This window comes from Arachis ipaensis, chromosome B02, assembly GCF_000816755.2.
Source record: "Arachis ipaensis cultivar K30076 chromosome B02, Araip1.1, whole genome shotgun sequence".
Taxonomy (NCBI): domain Eukaryota; kingdom Viridiplantae; phylum Streptophyta; class Magnoliopsida; order Fabales; family Fabaceae; genus Arachis; species Arachis ipaensis.
In genome coordinates, this window is record NC_029786.2 from 44720037 (window position 1) to 44742512 (window position 22476).

Genomic DNA, 22476 nt, shown 5'->3' on the forward strand with positions numbered 1-22476 from the left:
AAATAGAGCACCTAACATCTGCGACTGAATTGAACATATATTGAAGCAAATTCTTGGCTTCTCCCATTGAGCGCAACTGATTCCGGTGTCCTCTATTCGTAAAGGCCTGCTCTCGTTTTTTTGCCTCGGAAAGCTGAGAAGTCATTGCCACAAGTGAATTAGATGATATGCTTAACATGTGTAATGGCACTTAACATGTGTAATGTAACAAGCCAAAACACAAACATTTGTAGATTAGAGATTCTTACTAATTAAAGTAATTTACCCATCAAGATATAAGATTAAATTACAATATGTCAAACTTTCAAAGTTGACTCTTTGTGCTACTAAAGTACTTGTTTTCTATTTTCTTTTTTTTCCTTTTGAATTCAGGCATTATCATATTGAAATTGGTACAGTAGGTCAGTAGCACATGTTTGAAAGTGCCATTTGAAACTTGAAGTTGATTCACAAAAATTAGGACTGAGAATTATTAGATAAACATTACCAATCAAGAACACATAACACAACATAAGGAACCAAAAAAAGATAAACATTACCAGACACTTCACGGTGGAAGTATCCCCGCTGGTGCATATAAGCAAGACCTTGGAAAACTTGAAAACACCAATTCCTAACTTCACCCTCAGAAAACATCTTCTCCCTGTCTTTCATAAGTTGGTACAGGTTGCATTCCTAAATCACCCAAAAAATTGAAACATCAATTACTGGACTTTACACAAGATGATGCAGACCACATCTAATGAAGAACTGGCCACCCACCATGTACTAAAAAACAAAGTACAAAATGTCACTTTCTCGAATAACTTCCTTTAGCTTCACAATATTTGGGTGGTTCATTTTTCTTTGTGACTGTAAACCAAGAGAAATTGAAGTAAGTTATAAACAGAAAATAAAAAGCCACATGGCAAATAAGGTTTCAGAAGGATCAGCAAAATGAGACACCTTGACTTCTCTCAGGTTTGTTTAAAGATACCCAATATACCCAGAAATATATAGATAATAATAAGATACAATCAAGAAGACACGATTGGAGAGAATGAAGGGCACATACCTCATTTTGGATCCTATTGCATAAAGATTCAACCAATTGATTTCTGTCAAATCCCATATTAACCACTTCCTGAAGAAGCTCTTCGTCAATCTGCAAAACCATGATATTGGTGGATTTTGTATATATGAACTGATTATAATATATCCAGAAACAATCCTCAGCAATTTGATCAAGACACATAGTCTAATCACAATTAAGACACAAAAGCACAAAGATAATCCTGTTTTCTTGTAGTGAATATGAAAAAATTAATTCATTGCACTTTTTGAACATCTTCATTTCACATGAACTTATTATAATTGAGCAGCCAAAAAAGATATAGTGCTAAGTACCTCAAGAACCAAGGCCTTCTTCGTATGAACCTTTTTCAAGGGAAGTAAGAGAGAACCTTCTTCGTATCCACATGACTTTCGTGTGGATTAATTTAAAATACCCGTTACACAAAATCAACACTCAGATTTGTAATGAACCTTTTTCGTATGCATCATCAATGAATTCTTTGTAGTAATGTAATAAACCATAAGTCCTGAAAGAACACACAGAAGAATGAATGAGGGCAAGAATCAAAATTAAATCTCAAGACCACTGTAATTAAACTACGTGTAAATAATAATTTAGAATATTTTAACAGAATTTGAATTTATGTCAAGGTCTAACTAGCTAAATTTAGAGTGTAAAATCTTAAGCCCTGAACTAGCCAAGGGAAAACTATGGCAATTATATGAATTCAATCAGCAAAATATAGCAAAATCAACAAACCCTGATGAAGCAATATGCAAAATCATAAAGCAAAATGTAAAATAAAAAAGCAAATTCTAACAAAGGAAGAAAGAATCAATACTATTCAGATTTAACATAAAATTTTAAGTACATGTCCTCTAATTATTCCTTTTCTCTTAATCAATACTATTCAGATTTAGAATCAATATGTCATTATTCTTGTTATTCAGATTCACAACACCAACAGGAACAATTAAAAGTTACACGGCAACGACACCAACAATTAAATCACAATAACAAAATAAAAACAAGAAAAAAATAATAACAGACGGAATTCGAACTCAGATGCGGGCCAGAACTCAAACCGAGATAAGGGAGAGGGATTAGTGGGGAACAGGCGACAGAAATGGAACAGACAACGGTCGTGGAACAGAGGCGAAGCAACACGACGATAGACAAGCTGCGACGGTGCTGGAGCAGTAGGAGTGGGGACGGCGGCTGGACCAGATTCGACGGTGGCGACACAGCTTGAAGAATAGCAGCGGCTAGGGTTTTTCTTTGAGAAAGATAAGAACTTCAATGTCTTGGTGAGTGGAGAGCAACGATGAAGAAGATGAGGAGCGGCGACATTGAGTGGTGAGTGAAAGTGAACAAGATGAGGAGCGGTGCGGTGAGTGGTGAGTGGTGAGTGATGGTGAGCGAAGGTGAGAACACAGAAAGAGAGGATACAGAACATAGAATGGTTACCTGGTGACACGGGGTACTCCCTTCGAGCTCCTTGGCGGTGGAACAGCAGCCCGACGGTGGCAGAACAGCGAAGGCAACAAGCCCTAGCAATGGCGGTGGAGTTTCAGCGGCGACCGAGCACCCCCTTCTTCTCTCCTCCATTGCGTTTTCTCTCTTCCTCGAGCTCTCTTTCACTGGTGCTCGACAGCGGTGGAGCCCTAGGCGGCGTCGTCGTTTCTTTCCTTCCTTCCCCTCTCCTCTCTTCTTCTCTTCTTCTTCTTGTGCTCCCCGACCCTTTTCTGATTTCTTCTCTTTCGTGTGTGTGAGTTGAGGGATGATGAGAGTGCGTGAGTGGTGACTGGTGATGGCGATCCCTTCTCTGATTTGGGGGTGATGAGTGGCGCGAAGAAGGGAAAAGCTAAGGATAGTGATGATCGAGTGTTATGTTTTCAGTGGCTAAGGGTTATGTTTTTTAATTTGGCTAAGTGTTTGTACGCGTGTATCATTTCGTGAAAATTCAAAAAATTTACTAAGTGTTATTGGGCATTTGACTTAGATACATTAGGCAACACTTTTGAAGCGCACCTAAAATTTAATAAATAGGCTACTCTTAAAAAGCGCTCTCTTTAATATAAAAAGTGTACCCATAGATATTAACATACGGCTACGCTTTATAAGTGATTTTTATAATACCTAAGGCTACACTTTTTAAATGATGCCAGAATTGTGTTTCCTTTTCTCTAAAAAATAGGCAACACTGAATGTAGCTTAAAAAAAGTGTGGCTGAATGGGTATTTTTCTTGTAGTGACCCCACCATGGTAACACCTTTCTAACCCTCTCCTTGTACATAGTTCAATTTATTGCATTTTGTTTCTTGTAACTAGTTTAGGTTAGTTTAATTTCAAGCTTAATTTGCTTAGATTTTAGTTTAGATTATGTGTTTTTGATGAATAATATGTTTTGGGGTTGAAAAGCTATTTTGGATTTCATGTTTGGTGCCTTAAAGCACTAAAAATTTTTTAGGAAAACAGAGCATGTGCGTGCGCACACACCTGTGCGTATGCACCCAACCGCAATTTTCGCAGTCTGTGCACGCGCACCCAGCTGTGCGCACGCACACCAGCTTATGCACCCTATGTTGGGTGCGTTAGCACACCTTGTGCGACCGCATCCCCCTTCTTTTGCCCCTCGTGCGTCCGCACGGACCTGTGTGCATACGCACACACGGCGAGATAGCTGGAAATTTTGACGCTTCATTCGAAAAAAATTGGCTTTCTGTGTGTGGGTACAGCCCTGTGCCCATGCACACATCGATCCGATGCCTCTGTCCACAGCGTTTGCACGTACAGTGCGAACGCACAAGCCTTTTGAATTTTTCCACCCACGCGTACGCGTACCTCACACGTACGCATCATTTTGCTTTTTCGCCCATCCACGCGCACGCGACCATTACGCGTATGCGTCGATCTGTACGCATCATTTTGCTTTTTCGCCCATCCACGCGCACGCGTCCATCACGCATACGCGTGACCCTCTGTGCGTGCGCACAGCCCTTTGTGAGCACGCACGCCCCTGTTTTCACCCCATATATTTCTTTTCTTCTCTTCTCTCAACTTCTTCTCTTCTTTTCTCTTCTCATCTTTCTTTTCCCTCCTTCAACCACCACCCACCATTATACTTCACCATGCACGACACTCACCTTTAGTTAGTTAGTTAGTTAGGTAGTTAGTTAGTTAGTTATTTACCTTAGTTTAATTTTCTATCTTGATGCTTAGTGTTGGATGATTGAGTTGATTTGCTGAATATGTTGAGATATTGCTGCTGAATTATTATTGTTGTTACTATTTATTGAGGTTGTAAATTATTGCTTGGTGTTGAGTTCTTCATGTTCAATTTTACACACACCAAGCACTTATAACATTGCCTCCGTGAACTTCTCTGGACTTCTAAATTGCATGTTTGATCACCATATAATTTGATTTCATTATCTACAGATAGGCAATTTGTATGTAGTTGATGCATTTTTTGTTAGGTGATGCTTGTATGGTTGATTTTTATTTAAGTCACCTATTTGATGCGTCAACATTGAGAATTGTGAAATTGGATCATAAGCTTACCTATTGACACTTTTTGAGCTTTTTAAGCTTTGTGGACTATGCTTGTCATGTTTTCCACTTCATGTCAGTTAAGTGTTGCTTCATTATCCATTTCACAATTCCTTGATTCTTGCTTGAATACTTTCATGATTATTGCTTATTTGTTTATCTTAACCTACAAGTTTTCTTTTAAAGTATTTCAAGCACACTAGGATGAGTGAGGTGCATGTTATTTTGTATACTTGTGACCTAGCTTACCATGCTAGTGTGTGTGTGTTCTAAATCGTGCACAACTTAGAATACACACACTTGTTTTCATGTCACAAACTTATTCACTCACCTCATTCTAGTGAATACCGCCTCATCCCAACACTCTTTGCTTCCTTGTTTTTGCATTCACTTGTCTATCCATCCTGTTTTCTATTTTTCATGGATGAGTCGCTATGTACAACAAGGGAAGCGGGAGGAAGAGCATGCAGCAGCCGATTGATCCACCAGCTGAACGTGGCAATCCGAGGTCACCATACCCCCGTCGCTCACCTTTAGTTGCACCGCAGACGGTGCAAATCCTTAAGTGTGGGGAGGTCGTCACGGATTGACCATCTTGGGTGACATACTCTAATCCTAACACTTTCATCTTCTTTTTGAATTTTTAGTTGCATTTTTCTTTTCTTAGTTGGTACATATGTTAGTACTTTAATTGCATTTCTCTCAGTTTATTGCATTTCTTTGCGTATGCATAATAAGCTTAGTCAATTTAATGAAATTTTCCAAGAAAAAAATTCTTGATAGGGCATTATCATCCTAATTGATTTCAGTTGGGACTTTTGATTGAAACTTGCTTGAAATATATTGTGGAACATATTTTTGAGTCATGAACACACAACCTTGTGAGTTTTTGAGCCTCATTGTGTGGTTACAATATATAACCACTATCTTTATTCTTGTGTGTGTTATTCTCTTTTTATGATTGCAATCTTTGATTTGTTTGATTCTTTATGTCCATTGTTTGATGTATATGTGCATTTATGTGATTGAGGCCATCTTTTCATTAAGCTCACTTGTCCCAAATAGCCTACCCTTTTATCTCCCATTGTTAACCAACTTTGAGCCTATTTCAATCCCCATTTGTTCTTAAAGCTAGCACATTACTAGTCTTGAAGTGAAAAATAATAAATGTCCTTCATTTGGATCTTTGATTAACTTAGGCTAGTGAGAGTGTATCATCAAAGTGTGGGAAAGTTTGGGAACTTTGGTTGAGGTAAAAGTGGATTTTTGCACTTTGTTGAAAATCTTGGGAATTGGGTACATACTCATGCATCAAATGCTTAAGCCATATGCATTCTCACTTTTGTATATATTTTACTTTCAAAAAAAGAGAGAAAGAAAGGGGACAAAATGCCTCAAAGTTTGAGAAATAAAAATGCATATGAGTTGTGATTAAAGAGAAAATACATGAGTGTGTGAGAAAAGTGAGAAATAGATAGTTAGGCTTGCTTTGAGTTGTATAGGTTGTTAAGTAGGTTGGGTGAGAGCTTAGGCTAATCAAAGATGCAAATATCAAGCTCACTTAACCATATATAACCTTACCTTTATCCTAGCCCCATTACAACCATAAAAGTCCTCATGATACTTGTATGCATGCATTGAATAAGTGTTGATTTTTAGATGAAAGACAAATCTTAGAAAGCATGATTGGAAGAGAAATGAGTGAAATGACCCTATACACTTAAGTGATTAAAGCGGATACACATCCAGTGAGGGTTCGATTGCTCAAATTCTATGTTTCCACCTATACTTAATTCCTTTCTTGCAAGTTTGTAAATGCTTTTCAATAACTCTAATCAATTATGGATTTGACTTGGTTGAGATTGCTTTAGCCCTTATATGTATATATGTATTGTTGGAAATTTATTTATTTTGACTAAGTGGTGGGATTCATATAGGTAGATTGCATATAGGTAGTTTTCTTGCCTTGAATAAATGTTCTTTCCCCTTCCCATCTCCTTTGGTATAGCATGAGGACATGCTATTGTTTAAGTGTGGGGATGTGAAGAATCCACATTTTATAATATTTATTTGCTCTATTTGGGTGAATTTCATCAACTTTTCCTACACTTATTCCTTTAAATAGCATAGTTTTCTAATTCTCCCTAGATTTGTGCTTTATTGTAAAAACATACTTATTAGGCCTTAAAATAGCTAATTTTATTCCACTTTTATTCCATTCGATGCCTTGATGTGTTTGATGAGTAATTTCAGGATTACAAGACTAATACAGATGGAAGAAGTGATGGAAAAGCATGCAAAAAGGGAAAAAGCATGAAGAAATGAAGTTTTGGAAGATTCAACTTCTATGCGTGCGCACAGTGATGCGTGCGTACGCACACGCGCAAGTTTGGCGACGCATACGCGTGGGAGTGAATTTTGCCAAAAGACGCGTATGCGTCGCAGCCAGCACATGACTCAGTTAATGGAAAACACTGGGGGTGATTTCTGGGCCTCTAGAGCCCAGTTTTGGGACTCTCTGAAGCTGATTCTTCCTATATCAAGCAAGGCCTCATTCAATGTGAAGGGGGGAGAAATTAGGGCTAGTTTGCATCATGTAGTTTATTTTCTAGAGAGAGAAGCTCCCTCCTCTCTCTAGAATTAGGGTTAGCTAGCTTAATTTCCTTGAAATTTCTACTTTTGATTCTTGTTTTAATCTAGTTTCTTTCGCCTTTCTTTTTTTATTGTCTTAATCTCTTTAGTTTATCATGTTAATTTCTCATTTTGTTGCTTTTTATGCTTATGAACACTCTTGTCATTTTAATTTATATTTAATACAATTTATGTTTTCTTGTCATTTATTGCTTTATTGAGTTGCCATCTTTACTTTTCTTGCTTGGTAGTTGTAGCATTTATTATTTATTGTCATTTTACCATGCTTTATTTTCACACCCACCAAGTGTTTGACAAAATGTTTGGTTAGGCTTTTTGCATAGTTTTTCTCACTCTTGTTGAGAAATTGTATGGTTTGGGTGAACTTGAGTGGTGGATGTCCATTCCCCATTGTGTGAGGGTTGTTAATTAATTTGGTTTCTACTAACGCTAGTCTTTCACTAAGTTAATTAGTGAGTTAATTAGGACTTGTGGATTGAGATTAATTATACCTAGTTGACTTGTCCTCGATGTAGGGTTGACTAATTGGGATTAATCCACATATAATACCATGTTTGTGGTCCACAACTAGGATAGGAATCCTTAATCACCCACTTCTTGCCAAGAGTGCTTTTTAGCTTTCAATTGCCATTTTCATTGTCTTTACTTGCCTTCATTTAATTTCCTGCATGTTAAGTTACCTTCTTGTATTTTTAATTTCTTGCCAATTGTTATCATCCAATCCCCATTTCCCTATAGCCAATAATAGACACTTAATTGCAACTCCTAGGGAAGACGACCCGGGACTTAAATCTCCTGGTTACTTTTGTATTAATTGTGACATCTTTAGGATTATAATTTGATTGATGATCAATTGTTGGGTTTGGACTATACTTGCAACGTCAATCCTATTTTTAGTGCGAAAATCCAAACCCATGCTCTTGGTCATTGTCAAAATTTAATTGATGAGTCCATATTTATTGGTGTATTTTGACTCAAATAGGATGGATTCTAGCACATGAACTCACACTTAAGCACCAAAATAGCATAATTTTGTGTTTTGTCCCCAATTTGATCATAAATGTGAAAACATGCAATTTTGTACTTGAAATGAGCAATTTAATTCCACTTTTCTTTCATTTGATGCCATGACATGTTTGCTGAGTGTTTTCAGGCCTTAGAGGCAAGAATGGATAGCCAAAAGTGGAAGAAAGCATGTACAAGGGAGAAAACATGAAGAAAACAAGGAAAAGCACACACAACAAGGTGTGCGTGCACACAAGCCAGCGTGCATACGCACAAGAGGAAATTTGCATGTGTGCGTGCGCACAAATACCCGTGCGTACTGATTTGCAAGGATTTATACCGGTTCAGAATTCCACAAAATAATTTAGTTGTTAGTATAGTCTAAACTAATAGTCAATCCTTGAATCAAATTAAATTTGGTTTTGTCACAAGTACAAACCCCAATAAAAATTAACCGAAGTATTTGAACTCCGGGTCGTCTCACAAGGAATTGCAATGAAGTGTTCAATCATTGACTATGAAAATGCAAGGGGGTTTGGTTTTATATTTTGGCAAGAAAATAAATGGCAGGCAAGGTAAAAGAACAACATAAAAGAAAGTGAAACTCTTGGCTAGACTTAGGTAACTGAGATCACTATCCTTGTCAACAATTCAAATATTGATAATTATGAAGAACCGAGCGCATTAGGTCTACTCACTAAAGTCTTAAGTACGTAATGTCTACTCCTAGGCTTGGAGTACGTCAAATGGCTTGATCAACACCAATCCATAAGTCCCAACCTAGCTACTAATCAACTTAGTAGTAGGGTAGAGTCAATGGTTATCAAATTGATCCCCAAGGGTTCTAGAATTACCAATTCAATGAAGCCCAAGGACTCAAGATCACTCAATTTCCTTAGCCTAGGCCAAGAGTAAAGAAAAATACTAAAAAATTATAGGAAGCATTATATCAAACACCTAATGTACAATAAAAGTAAACATCGCAAAATGCTAAAATTAAGGAAACCCATAACTATCATAAGCAAGAAATCAATAATAGCAAGCAAGATCAACATAAAAGCAACATAGAAAAATGAAATTGCATTAAAAGGAAATTAGATCTAACATTGTTCATCAACATAAAAGAGAGCAAAATGGGAAATTAACATTACAACTAAGACAATCAAGATGTAGAAATAAGAAATTATAAAAGAAACAAGATGAAATCAAGTAATTAATTCAAGATCCCAGACAATTTAACCTAATCCTAATCTAATTCTAGAGAGAAGAGGGAGCTTCTCTCTCTAGAAAACTAACTAAAGGCTCATGTTGACTAACTAATTGCTCCCCCTTTGCTTGGACTTCAATTCTGCATGAAATACACTCAGAAATCGCCCCAACATTTTGCCTTTAAATGGATCACGTGTGAGTATCGGTGCGTACGCGCCATGTGCACGTGCGCGTCGATTGGCTATTTCTTCATCCGCGCGTACGCGTCATGTACTCGTGCGCGTTGATGTGCAATGTTGTTTCTGCGCGCGCACACCTTGTACGCTTGTGCGCCCCCTGAAGCATCCCAAATCTTTGTTTTCTCATGCATTCTCCACTTTGTATGCTTTTCTCCTCATTTCATCCATCCAATACTTATCTCATAGACCTGAAATCACTCAACAAACACATCAAGGCATCGAATGGAATTAAAGTAAATTAAAATCACCAATTTAAGGACTGATAAACTACTATTTCATGGTTTATCTTGTACTCAATTGAGTGGTTTTTATCAAGTCTTCACCCACTTATTCATATAAATTGCATGGTTTTACCATTCCTTCCTCATATTATGTGATTTATAAAAACATGTTTCCTATGCTTTATTAATATTAAAATTTATTTATCCTTTATTACCATTCGATGCCGTGATTTTTGTGTTAAGTATTTTCAGTTTTCATAGGGCAAGAATGACTTAGAGGACAGAAAGGAAACATACAAAAATGGAAGGAAAGCATAAAAATAGAGTTTTGAAGAGAAGGCAGCGACGCGAACGCATGGATGACGCGGACGCGTGACTTGAGCGGAACGCATACGACGCGGACGCGTAACTGACGCGTATGCGTGACCAGGAAAAACTCCAGATGACGTGAACGCGTGACCCACGCAAATGCGTGACAGACGCCACATGCAGAAACTGCAGAAAATGCTCCCAACGATTTCTGAAACCCTTTTCGGCCCAGATCTAAGTCCAGAAACACAGATTAGAGGCTATAAAGTGGGGGAATGTATCCATTCAAGGAGATATTCTATTATTCAGTTTTCATAATCTAGATGTAGTTTTTAGAGAGAGAGATTCTCTCCTCTCTCTTAGGATTTAGAATTAGGATTCCTCTTAAAGGAATTAGGATTTCTTCCTCTCAATTCCCAGGTTTAATATTCCTTTTTATTTATTTTCTCAATTTAGTTTATAAACTCTTTATGTTTGGATTGATTTTCTTTTATTAATACAATTTGACGTATTTCAGAATTATGATTGCTTTCCTTTATTTATATAAATAATTTAGATTTTTCCCTTTTGGCTTTGGTTGATTAATTGGTGACTCTTGAGTTGTCAAACTCATCGTGATTGATAATTGTTATCTTTGCTGATTGATTTAAATTCCTATAACTCTAGTCTTTCCTTAGGAGTTGACTAGGACTTTAGGTGTTAAATTGATTTATCCACTTGACTTACCTTCATAGTTAGAGGTTGACTTAGTGGGAGCAAACAAAAAAAATATATAATTCTCATCACCATTGATAAGGATAACTAGGATAGGACTTCCAGTTTTCATACCTTGCCAAGAGTTTTATTAATTATTAATTTATTAATTCCTGTAATTTATTTCCCTTGTTCAAACCTTTTAAAACCCAAAAATACTGTTTTCCATAACCAATAATAAATACACCTCCCTGCAATTCCTTGAGAGACGACCCGAGGTTTAAATACTTCGGTTATAAATTTTATTGGGTTTTGTTACTTGTGACAACTAAACTTTTGTACGAAAGGATTCTCTGTTGATTTAGAAACTATACTTACAACACGATTAATAATTCTATAAATTTCTTTACTGGCAGAAATCCGATCCTCAAAATGGCGCCGTTGCCGGGAAATTGCAAACGTGTGCCTTATTATTGGTTACTGTAAATATTTTTCTTTTACTTGTTTATTTGTTTTTTTGTTTTCCCTTTTTCTATTTCTATTAGCTACTATGAGTTCTAACCCCTCTTGCTTTGAGTTTGGTTCTAATTTTTTTGGAAGGAATGGAAGCTATAACAGGACTATGCATCATGGTCAAAGCAATCAAAAATGGATGGAGCCAAGAGAATCTGATCAACCCTTTAGGCAACAACACCTTCCAAGATATCATGGATAAGGACCATTCTACAATGCATACCAAGCTGATAGGTATGGTGGACCCCTTGGTAGTTACCAACAAATCCCACCCTGTGCTTGTAGACCATCTTCTCAACATAGCTTCGAACCACCACACTCACAAGCTCCTTTTCACCATTCACCAACGTATGATCCTTATCCACCCCAATTCCAATCCAATTGCTCCCAAGAACCACCACTTCCCTATGTACCATGTCCATATCCATCACCTCAAGAATCACAGGCTCGCCTCAAGGAAACAGTAGATCAATTTCATGCAACCCTTCATCAACTGGAGCAAGCAATAAATCAATTATCTTCCAGACGTTCGGACACTCAAGGAACTCCCATAGCTCCATATGGACAATCTAATGAAGAACGTAGCTTGAAGGAGACACTGAAAACTCCAGTGGACAGTAAGGAGCATGACTTTGTATTGGAACAAGTAGAGGAAGCTGTCATTATAGAAGAAGAGTTGATTGAAGACTTAGGAGATGCTGAACCTCCTTGGGAATCGAGAACTATAAAGGATTCCACCGAGACGCTTGAAATTGATGCTAAGGAGGATAGTGCACAACCTCCAAGGCATATACCTTGTGAAGAATTGAGCGGAACAGATCAAGAAGCTGATTCCCTTAGCAGTGATGATCATGAATCAAACTCTCCTAGTAATGAACTTACATCTACGAGTGAATTCTTTGAGACTGAAGCATCTTCCCCGAGTGAATACGAAGATGATGCAGAGGTAGACTTTTCTCAACCTCCAAATTATGACTCGAGTGATAAGGAAGAAATCGAGGACTTTGATCAAGACATTGTTGAAATTGAAAAAGTTTGCAAGGAAGTGGAAGAATTAACTGAAGACTACACGGGAGTAGAGCTTGCAAAACCACTGAAAACACCTACCCCAAGGCCATTACCGCTCAATACAAACTTCAAGTGGGTAAAATCCTTAACTTTTATCTTTACTTTTCCACTTGAATATGGTTTACTTGAAACAGATGGCCAGCTTAGAGCTCTTTGCGGCTTTAAGAGTATAAGGGACATGACTCGCACTCAGAGCTGGTATGCAAGATTCAATGAAGTTTCACACTTCAAATTGAGGTGCAAAGATTGGTGTCGAGCTCAATTGAAAGGATCTCGAAAGCTGTTTGGTCGCTGCAGTGAGAATTCAGATTGCTCACCACCCAGCTGGAATAATGCAGATCAAGACAAAGACGGTGTAAAGGCAAAGTTTGGGATCCTGGAGTCTGTCCTGACATTCAGCACACTGGAAGCCTGAGAACCTATTTAAAATTGCTCAAGGGATTTACGTGCCTTGTTTGGGACCCCGGAGGCTGTTGGCATTCTGAAAGAGACGAAAGATTGTTGGTTTAGAAGTTATAGTAAACTCTCGTTGCAAGTATAGTTACTAAACCAAGCAATCAACCTTTCTTACAAACGTTTTGGTTATCACAAGTAACAAACCCCTTTAAGATTGATAACCAAGTATTTAAACCTCGGGTCGTCTTCTCAAGGAATTGCAGGGAGGTGTTCTTATTATTGGTTATGAGTTTGTAAATTGGGGGTTTTTAATGTATAAGATAAAAAGCGAGAATGGTAAATGGAAAGAAAGTAAATTGTATTAAATTAAATAGATAATAAAACTCTTGGCAAGGTATGAAAACTGGAAGTCCTATCCTGGTTATCCTTATCAATTGTAATGAGAATTGGATTTTTCTCCCACTTTGTTAACCTCTAATTATGAAGGTAAGTTAAGTGGATGAATTAATTCTAATTCCTCAAGTCCTAGTCTTTCCTTGGGAAAAGTTAGAGTTAGTGGAACTCGAATTAATTCTTGAAGAATTCCAATTTAAAATTAACAATGATTTTGATAACTCAAGAGTCTCCAATGACTCAACCAAAGCCAAAAGGGAAAAATCCAAATTATTTATATAATAAATAAAAAAAAGCAATCATAATTCTGAAATACCTCAATTAGCACTAATAAAGATATCAAATGTAACATGGAAGAGTTCATAAATTAAATTAGAAAAATAAATAAAAGGAACATTGAACCTGTGATGAAGAAGAAATAATCCTAAATCTTAAAACTAAATCCTAAGAGAGAGGAGAGAACCTCTCTCTCTAAAAACTACATCTACTCCTAAAATTGTGAATGTGAAAGCTTCTTTATGAATGGATGCAACCCCCCACTTTATAGCCTCTAATCTGTGTGTTCTGGGCTGAAAAATGGGTCAAAAACAGCCCAAAAATCTGAGTGATTTCTGTTACATTCAGGTCGCGGGCAAGTGACGCGGAGGCGTTGTCCATGCGTCCGCGCGGATTGAGGTTCGCAGATGCGACGTGGGCGCGTCATTCACGCGTTCGAATTGCCTAACTTCGGGGCAGCTATGGAAAATTATATATCAAATCGAAGCCCCAGACGTTAGCTTTCCAACGCAACTAGAACCGCGTCGTTTGGATCTGTGTAGCTAAAGTTATAGCCGTTTGAGTGTGAAGAGGTCAGGCTGGACAGCTTAGCCGTTTCTCCAACTTCTTGTATTCCTTCCAGTTTTGCATGCTTCCCTTTCCATCCTCTGAGCCATTCCTGCCCTGTAATCTCTAAAAACACTTAACACACATATCAAGGCATCGAATGGTGATAAGGAGAAATTAATTTTTGGTAATTAAAAGGCTCGGGTAGCAAGTTTCCAATTATAGAATAAAATTAGGAAGGAAATATAAAACCATGCAAATATTATGAATAAGTGGGTAAAGAGTTGATAAAATCCACTCAATTGAGCACAAGATAAACCATAAAATAGTGGTTTATCAACCTCCCCACACTTAAACATTAGCATGTCCTCATGCTAAACTCAAGAGAAGCTATAAACATGAAGAGGAATGGTAGATTAATATGAAATGCAACCTATCTATATGAATGTAACTAAATACAAAAATGTTTCTACCTACTTGGTTAAAAGTAAATAAGTCCTCCAAGACAAATATAAATCAGATTTCACTAATTCAAATCATACAATAAAAAAAGCAAAGTAAACTTGTAAGAAGATAGCTCATGAAAGCAGGGAACATAGAATCAAACATCATGAGGTCTTTTCAAGGTTGTAATGGGGCCAAGGTAAGGGTGAGGGTATATATATGGCTAAGTGAGCTATAAATTGAATCCTTGACTAACCTAAGCTTTCACCTAACATACATATACTCTATATAATTCTAATTCATGCCTAGCTACCCAAAATTCTCACTTTTGTATCACATACTCATGTATAAACTTTTCTTTAATTTTATCACATATGCATTGATTTTTTTATTAACTTAACATTGGGGTAATTTTGTCCCCTTATTTAATTTGCTCTTTTTCTTTTCTTTTTCTCTTTCTCTTTTTTTTTTAAATAGAAAAATAAACATAACTTATCAATGCACATGGATTTTTAATTTTTTCTAGTCTCACATAAGTAGGTACCCAAATTCCAAATATTTTATCAAATTAAAAATATAACACATTCCCTTATTAACCCATGTTCCCATAGTTTCCCCACACTTAATTAACACACTATCTTAAGCTAACCAAAGATTCAATTGGGATAATTAATTTGTTTTCCACTTAAGGCTAGTGATGTGGTAAAATATAGAACAAATGGGGATTAAAAAGCTCAAGGTGGCTAACAAGGGTGATGTAAAGGGTAGGCTTATTTGGGATAAGTGAGCTAAAATCAAATAATGGCCTCAATCATATGCAAACATGTAAATACACTAAATAGTGGACATATAGAATGGAACAAAGCAAAGATTACAATCATAGTGAAGAAAACACACAAGAATAAAAATTTATGGTTAAATAATGTAACCATGTAAATAAGCTCAAAATCTCACAGGTTGTGTGTTCTTTGGCTCAAAAACCATGTTCCAATTACAACTTCAAACAAATTTAACACAAGTTTTGATTTAAATTAGTGAAATACTATAAAAATTTCTTGAAAAAGAAAATATTATTTCAACCAAGTAGTAACTAAATGCATAAAATCAAATAAACCTGCAATCAAACATGCAAATGCAACAACTAACAAGAAAAATAAACCATTGGTGTTGAGATAGAAGAGTAACTAACCCATGGAGATCGGTATCGACCTCCCCACACTTAAAGATTGCACCGTCCTCGGTGCATGCTAAGATGTGCAAGTGGACGGGTGGTTTCAACTGATGCTTTTCTTCAAGGATTGTGCAGATGGACTTGTTTGTCTCCCCTTTTAGAAATTTCTCCCTTTTTCCGTCTTCGGTGGCCAGCCTGAAAGAAGAAAAAAAGAAGAACAGTAACCCAGAAATAAAGATAAGAAAATAAATGAAGTATGGGTGGGTTAATGCCAAATGATAAGGGTCTCATTTACATGGAAGCTTCAACATGTACGTGAGAAAATAATAGAAGCACATGGCATACCAGTGGTGCAGAATTTGCAACAAAGGAGAGGGGAATGTAGGTAATGCAAGATAGTATAAGTTCATATCAATGCAAGAGAAGTACAAGTATCATAAAAGATTAGCATTGATTTAAATAATGTTACCCAATCAGAATAAAATAAGTCATAAGCACTAAGATAATATCAGAAAAGATATAACAGTTGAATAAGAACATTTGAACACCAATGGTAAAATAATAAATTTAGAAAAGAAAATAAAAATATACAAAATTAAAATGCAATGAATGAAAGTATGCAAATAAATAAAATAAAAGATAAGAAGAATGAGAAGGGAAAGAAATAAAGTAAGAAAGAAAGAAGAAAGAAGAAAATATAGAAGAAATTAGGATTGGGGAAGAAAAGATAAGATAATTGGCTGATCTGGATAAGTTGTGCGGTGCAAGCGACGCGGTCGCGTGGTACGCGATAAGGTTGGGTGATGCGGATGCGTGGGCACGCGATCGCGTGACTCGATTTGTGCTAGTGGCGCGAGTGCAGCCTCGCGGTCGCACAACTCTTTGTTCAAAACTTAGTATTGCCAAAATCCAAGGTGACGCGGTCGCGTGGTCGACGCGATCGCGTGAGTGGTCATGACAGGGATGTGACACGGACGCGTGAGCCATGCGTCCGCGTGATAAGGCTGGGCGTTCAGAACCAGTCCAGCACCATTCCAGCATAACTTTCGGCTATGCACCCTTTTCACGTCGATTTTCATGTCACGCGGCCGCGTGGGTGACGCGGTCGCGTGGGAGGCCAAAGTTCCCACATGACGCGGACGCATCAGCGACGCGGTTGCGTGGATCAATTTGTGCCAAAGGCACGCCTCCAGCTACGCTATCGCATGACTCTCTGTTCGATTTTTTTCTTCCCAATGCACTGGCGACGCGGACGCGTCAGTGACGCTGCCGCGTCGCGTGCGTGCTTTTTTTTTATAATGCAGTATGCAGAATGCAATGCTAATATGAATGTTATGCAAAACTCCAGGTGCAATAAAATAAAATAAAACTCGAAAACAAATAAAACTAAATAAAAATGAAAAAGGAACGATCATACCATGGTGGGTTGTCTCCCACCTAGCACTTTTAGTTAAAGTCCTTAAGTTGGACATTTGATGAGCTTCCTGTTATGGTGGCTTGCGCTTGAATTTGTCCAGAAATCTCCACCAATGTTTGGAATGCCAACAGCCTCCGGGGTCCCAAACTAGGCGCAGAAAGCCTTCAAGTAAGTTAAAGCAAGTGACAAGGCCCCAAGAGTGTTGATTGCCAGAATGAATTCCAGGGTCCCAAATCTTACTTTTGCACCCGTTTTCTTGTTGATCATTATGATTCCATCCGGGTAGCAAGCAATCTGAATTCTTACTAAAGCGGCCAAACAACTTCCTAGACCCATTCAGTTGAGCTTTACACCAACCCTTGCATTTAAACTTTGAGCTTCTAACCATAATAAACCTTGCAGGACAATTCTTACCACTGACCATCTTCCTCTTACTCTTTATGCCACAAAGAGCTCTAAGTTGACCATCCGTCTCCAGTAGCCCATATTCAAGTGGAATTAGAAAGCTAAGGGATATGAATTTTATCCACTTGAATGTTGTGAAGGATGATGGCAACTTAGGGGGAGGTATTGTTAACGAATTTGCAAGCTCCACTCCCTTGTGCTCTTCTCTGACAACTTCCACCTCTTTGCAAGTTTCTTCAATATCAACCTCTTCCTCTTGGTAGCTTTCTTCCAATTCAATCTCTTCTTTATTGCTCACCAAGGGCATGAGAGGCTGTGCTTCTTCTTCTTTAATCTCCATCTCTTGACCAACCTCTTCCAAGTCTTCAACTATGATATGCCTTGGAGGTTGTACACCCTCCTCAACATCAAATGCAACCGTCTTGGAAGGAGGTTCTATGTCTTGACTTTCCCATGGAGGTTCAGCATCTCTTAAGTCTGCAACTACTTCTTCTTCTTCAATAATTCCGGCTTCCTCCATTTGTTCCAGTACAAATTCATGCTCCTTAATGTCCACCGGAGTTTCTAATGTCTCCTTCATGCTACGTTCTTCATTAGATTGCCCACATGAGGCCATGGGGGTTCCTTGAGTGTCCGAACGTCGGGAAGGTAATCGATTTATCGCTTGATCCAGTTGGCGAAGGGTTGCTTGAAGTTTTGCACATGTTTCCGTGAGACGATCCCTTGATTCTTGTTGCGCTCGGCTATCATAAGTAGGATCATAGTGCTCTTGTATTGATGGATATGGAGATGGCAAATATTGAGGTGGTGGTTCTTGGGAGTAATTGGGTTGGAATTGGGGTGGTTCTATATATGGTTCATATGGCTCATAAGGTGGTTGGTGTGGTGGATACGGGTTAGAATCATGTGATGATGTCTGGTAGTAGGGGGCTTGTGAGTATAGTGGTCCAAAGCTGTGTTGAGGAGGCGGTTCATAATCATATGGTGAGGGTCCACCATAACTATTGTCTTAGTATGCATCGTGGAATGGTTTTTGTCTGTGGTACTATGGAAGGTGTTGTTGCCGGAAGGGTTGATCAGATCCTCGTGGCTCCTTCCATCTCTGATTGTTTTGACCTTGATGCGTGTTCCTGTTATAATTTCCATTCCTTGCAACATCATTGGAACCAAACTCAAAGCGAGAGGGGTGAGAACTCATAGTTAGTTAATAAAAATTTAAAAACAAAAATAAAAGTAAATTTGAAATTCAAAATTTTGAATTTGAGAATTAAAATTTGAATTTTGAATTTTTAAATTTTGAAAATTGAATTCTTAAAATTGAAAATTGAAAATTGATTTTTTTTTAAAATAAGATAGGATAAGATAAAAATTTTTAAAAAAAATCTGAAAATTTTTTTCGAAAAAATCAATTTAAAAGTAAATATTTACAATAACCAATAATAAGGCATACGTTTGCAATTCCCCGGCAACGGCGCCATTTTGAAAGAGACGGAAGATTGTTGGTTTAGAAGTTATACTAAACTCTCGTTGCAAGTATAGTTACTAAACCAAGCAATCAACCTTTCTTACAAAAGTTTTGGTTGTCACAAGTAACAAACCCCTTTAAGATTGATAACCGAGTATTTAAACCTCAGGTCGTCTTCTCAAGGAATTGCAGGGAGGTATTCCTATTATTGGTTATAAGTTTGTAAATTGGGGGTTTTTAATGTATAAGATAAAAAGCGAGAATAGTAAATGGCAAGAAAGTAAATTGTATTAAATTAAATAGATAATTGTATGAAAACTAGAAGTCCTATCTTGGTTATCCTTATCAATTGTAATGAGAATTGGATTTTTCTCCCACTTTGTTAACCTCTAATTATGAAGGTAAGTTAAGTGGATGAATTAATTCTGATTCCTCAAGTCCCAGTCTTTCCTTAGGAAAAGTTAAAGTTAGTGGAACTCGAATTAATTCTTGAAGAATTCCAATTTTCAATTAACAATGAGTTTGATAACTCAAGAGTCTCCAATGACTCAACCAAAGCCAAAAGGGAAAAATCCAAATTATTTATATAATAAATAAAAGAAAGCAATCATAATTCTGAAATACCTCAATTAGCACTAATAAAGATATCAAATGTAACATGGAAGAGTTCATAAATTAAATTAGAAAAATAAATAAAAGGAACATTGAACCTGTGATGAAGAAGAAATAATCCTAAATCCTAAAACTAAATCCTAAGAGAGAGGAGAGAACCTTTCTCTCTAAAAACTACATCTACTCCTAAAATTGTGAATGTGAAAGCTTCTTTATGAATGGATGCATCCCCCCACTTTATAGCCTCTAATCTGTGTGTTCTGGGCTGAAAACTGGGTCAAAAATAGCCTAGAAATCGCTGGGAGCGATTTCTGTTACGTTCAGGTCGCTGGCAAGTGACGCGGAGGCGTCGTCCATGCGTCCACGCGGATTGAAGTTCGTAGATGCGATACTGGCGCGTCATTCACGCGTTCGCATCGCCTAACTTCAAGGCAACTATAGCGAATTATATATCAAATCGAAGCGCATAACGTTAGCTTTCCAACGCAACTGGAACTGCATCGTTTGGACTTCTATAGCAAAAGTTATAGCCGTTTGAGTGTGAAGAGGTCAGGCTGGACAGCTTAGCCATTTCTCCAACTTCTTGTATTCCTTCCACTTTTGCATGCTTCCTTTCCATCCTCTGAGCCATTCCTGCCCTGTAATCTCTAAAAACACTTAACACACATATCAAGGCATCGAATGGTGATAAGGGAAAATTAATTTTTGGTAATTAAAAGGCTCGGGAAGCAAGTTTCCAATTATAGAATAAAATTAGGAAGGAAATATAAAACCATGCAAATATTATGAATAAATGGGTAAAGATTTGATAAAATCCACTCAATTGAGCACAAGATAAACCATAAAATAGTGGTTTATCACATTCCAAACATTGGTGGAGATTTCTGGAAGAATTCAAGCACATGCCACCATAACAGGAAACTCATCAAATGTCCAACTTAAGGACTTTAACTAAAAGTGCTAGGTGGGAGACAACCCACCATGGTATGATCGTTCCTTTTCCATTTTAGTCTGTTTTTGAATTTTGATTGAACCTGGAATTGTGCATAACATTCATTGCATTTTGCATACTGCATAAAAAAAAGAGATCACCCCACGCGAGCGCGCAGGCTACGCGTGGGCGTGGACTGGAAATCGGCGTAAAAATCCAACACCCAGAAAGTTGGGCTGGAATCGTGCGGCTGGTGTGCCTTTAGCACAATTTGGCCCTCGCGTTTACGTCCCTGACGCGACCGCGTCACTTGCATTACACACATCCCACGCGAAAGCGTGAGCGACGCTGATAAACCACTATTTTATGGTTTATCTTGTGCTCAATTGAGTGGATTTTATCAATCTTTCATACACTTATTTATATGATTTGCATGAGTTTACGTTTTTCTTCCTGATTTTGTGCTATGATTGAAAACATGCTTCTTTGGTCTTAATTTTGATATGTTTAACCCTCTCTTATTACCATTTGATGCCTTGATATGTGCGTTAAGTGATTTCAGAGATTACAAGGCAGGAATGGCTTGGAGGATGGAAAGGAAGCATGCTAAAGTGGAAGGAATACAAGAAGTTGAAGGAACTGCAAAGCTGTCAGCCTGACCCTCTCGCACTAAAACGGTCATAACTTGAGCTACAGAGGTCCAAACGATGCGGTTCCAGTTGCGTTGGAAAGCTAACGTTCGGGCTTCGATTTGATATATAATATTCCATAGTTGCCCTGATGATAGGTGATGCGAACGCGTGCTCCACGCGGATGCATCGCAGTGACAAAAAATCAGCGTGTTTGAATTCGCAACCAGTGAATTCTGGACTATTTCTGACCCAGTTCTCTGCCCAGAAAACACAGATTAGAAGCTATAAAGTAGCGGAACATATCCATTCATGAGACAATAATACATACAACATTCATTCAAAATTTTAGGAGTAGATGTAGTTTTAGAGAGAGAGAGGTTCTCTCCTCTCTCTTAGGATTTAGGATTAAGATTTCTCTTACTTTCAGGATTGTTTCTTTCTATCAGGTTCAATGTTCCTTTTATTTATTTTTCCAATTTAATTTATGAACTTTTCCATGTTAGATTTGAATTTATGTTTAAACGTAATTTGATGTGTTTCAGATTTATGATTGCTTTATTCTATTTATGATGTCTTCAATTTAATTTAGAATTTTCCCTTTTGGCTTTGGTTAAATAATTGGTGACACTAGAGTTATCAAACTTGAGGTGTTGACTGAAAATTGGAATTCTTCAAGAATTAAATCGAGTTCCAATAACTCTAGCCTTTCCCAAGGAAAGACTAGGACTTTCGGATTCAAATCAATTCATCCACTTAACTTACCTTCATAGTTAGAGGTTAACAAAGTGGGAGAAAAATCCAATTCTCGTCACAATTGACAAGGATAACTAGGATAGGACTTCTAGTTCTTATACCTTGCCAAGAGTTTTATTATTTATTTAAATTAATTCCTTACAACTTTCTTTCTTGCCATTTACTATTCTTGCTTTTTATCTTATACATTAAAATACCCAAAAATATATCTTTTTTCATAACCAATAATAAATCACACCTCCCTGCAATTCCTTGAGAAGACGACCCGAGGTTTGAATACTTCGGTTATCAATTTCAAAGGGGTTTGTTACTTGTGACAACCAAAACTTTTGTAAGAAAGGAACTCTTGTCGGTCTAGAAGTTATACTTACAACGGGAGTTTATCAGCGAAAATTCTAGAAAGAGGTTGTCACAAAATTAGAATTAAAATACTGGGAGTATGAATCCCAGGTCGTCTCCCAACGAGTTGCAGAAAGGTGTGCTATTTTATTAATCAGATATTTTCTAAAATGGTTTGAGT

At 37.4% G+C, this 22476-nt stretch overlaps 1 long non-coding RNA gene across 1 annotated transcript; it reads right to left on the minus strand.

Annotated features, from left to right (window-relative positions):
- LOC110267639 lies at positions 549–964 on the minus strand. The gene is made up of 3 exons (XR_002355479.1): positions 946–964; positions 763–852; positions 549–675 (listed from the first exon to the last, which is right to left on the minus strand). It is a non-coding gene; the product is annotated as an uncharacterized LOC110267639 (long non-coding RNA).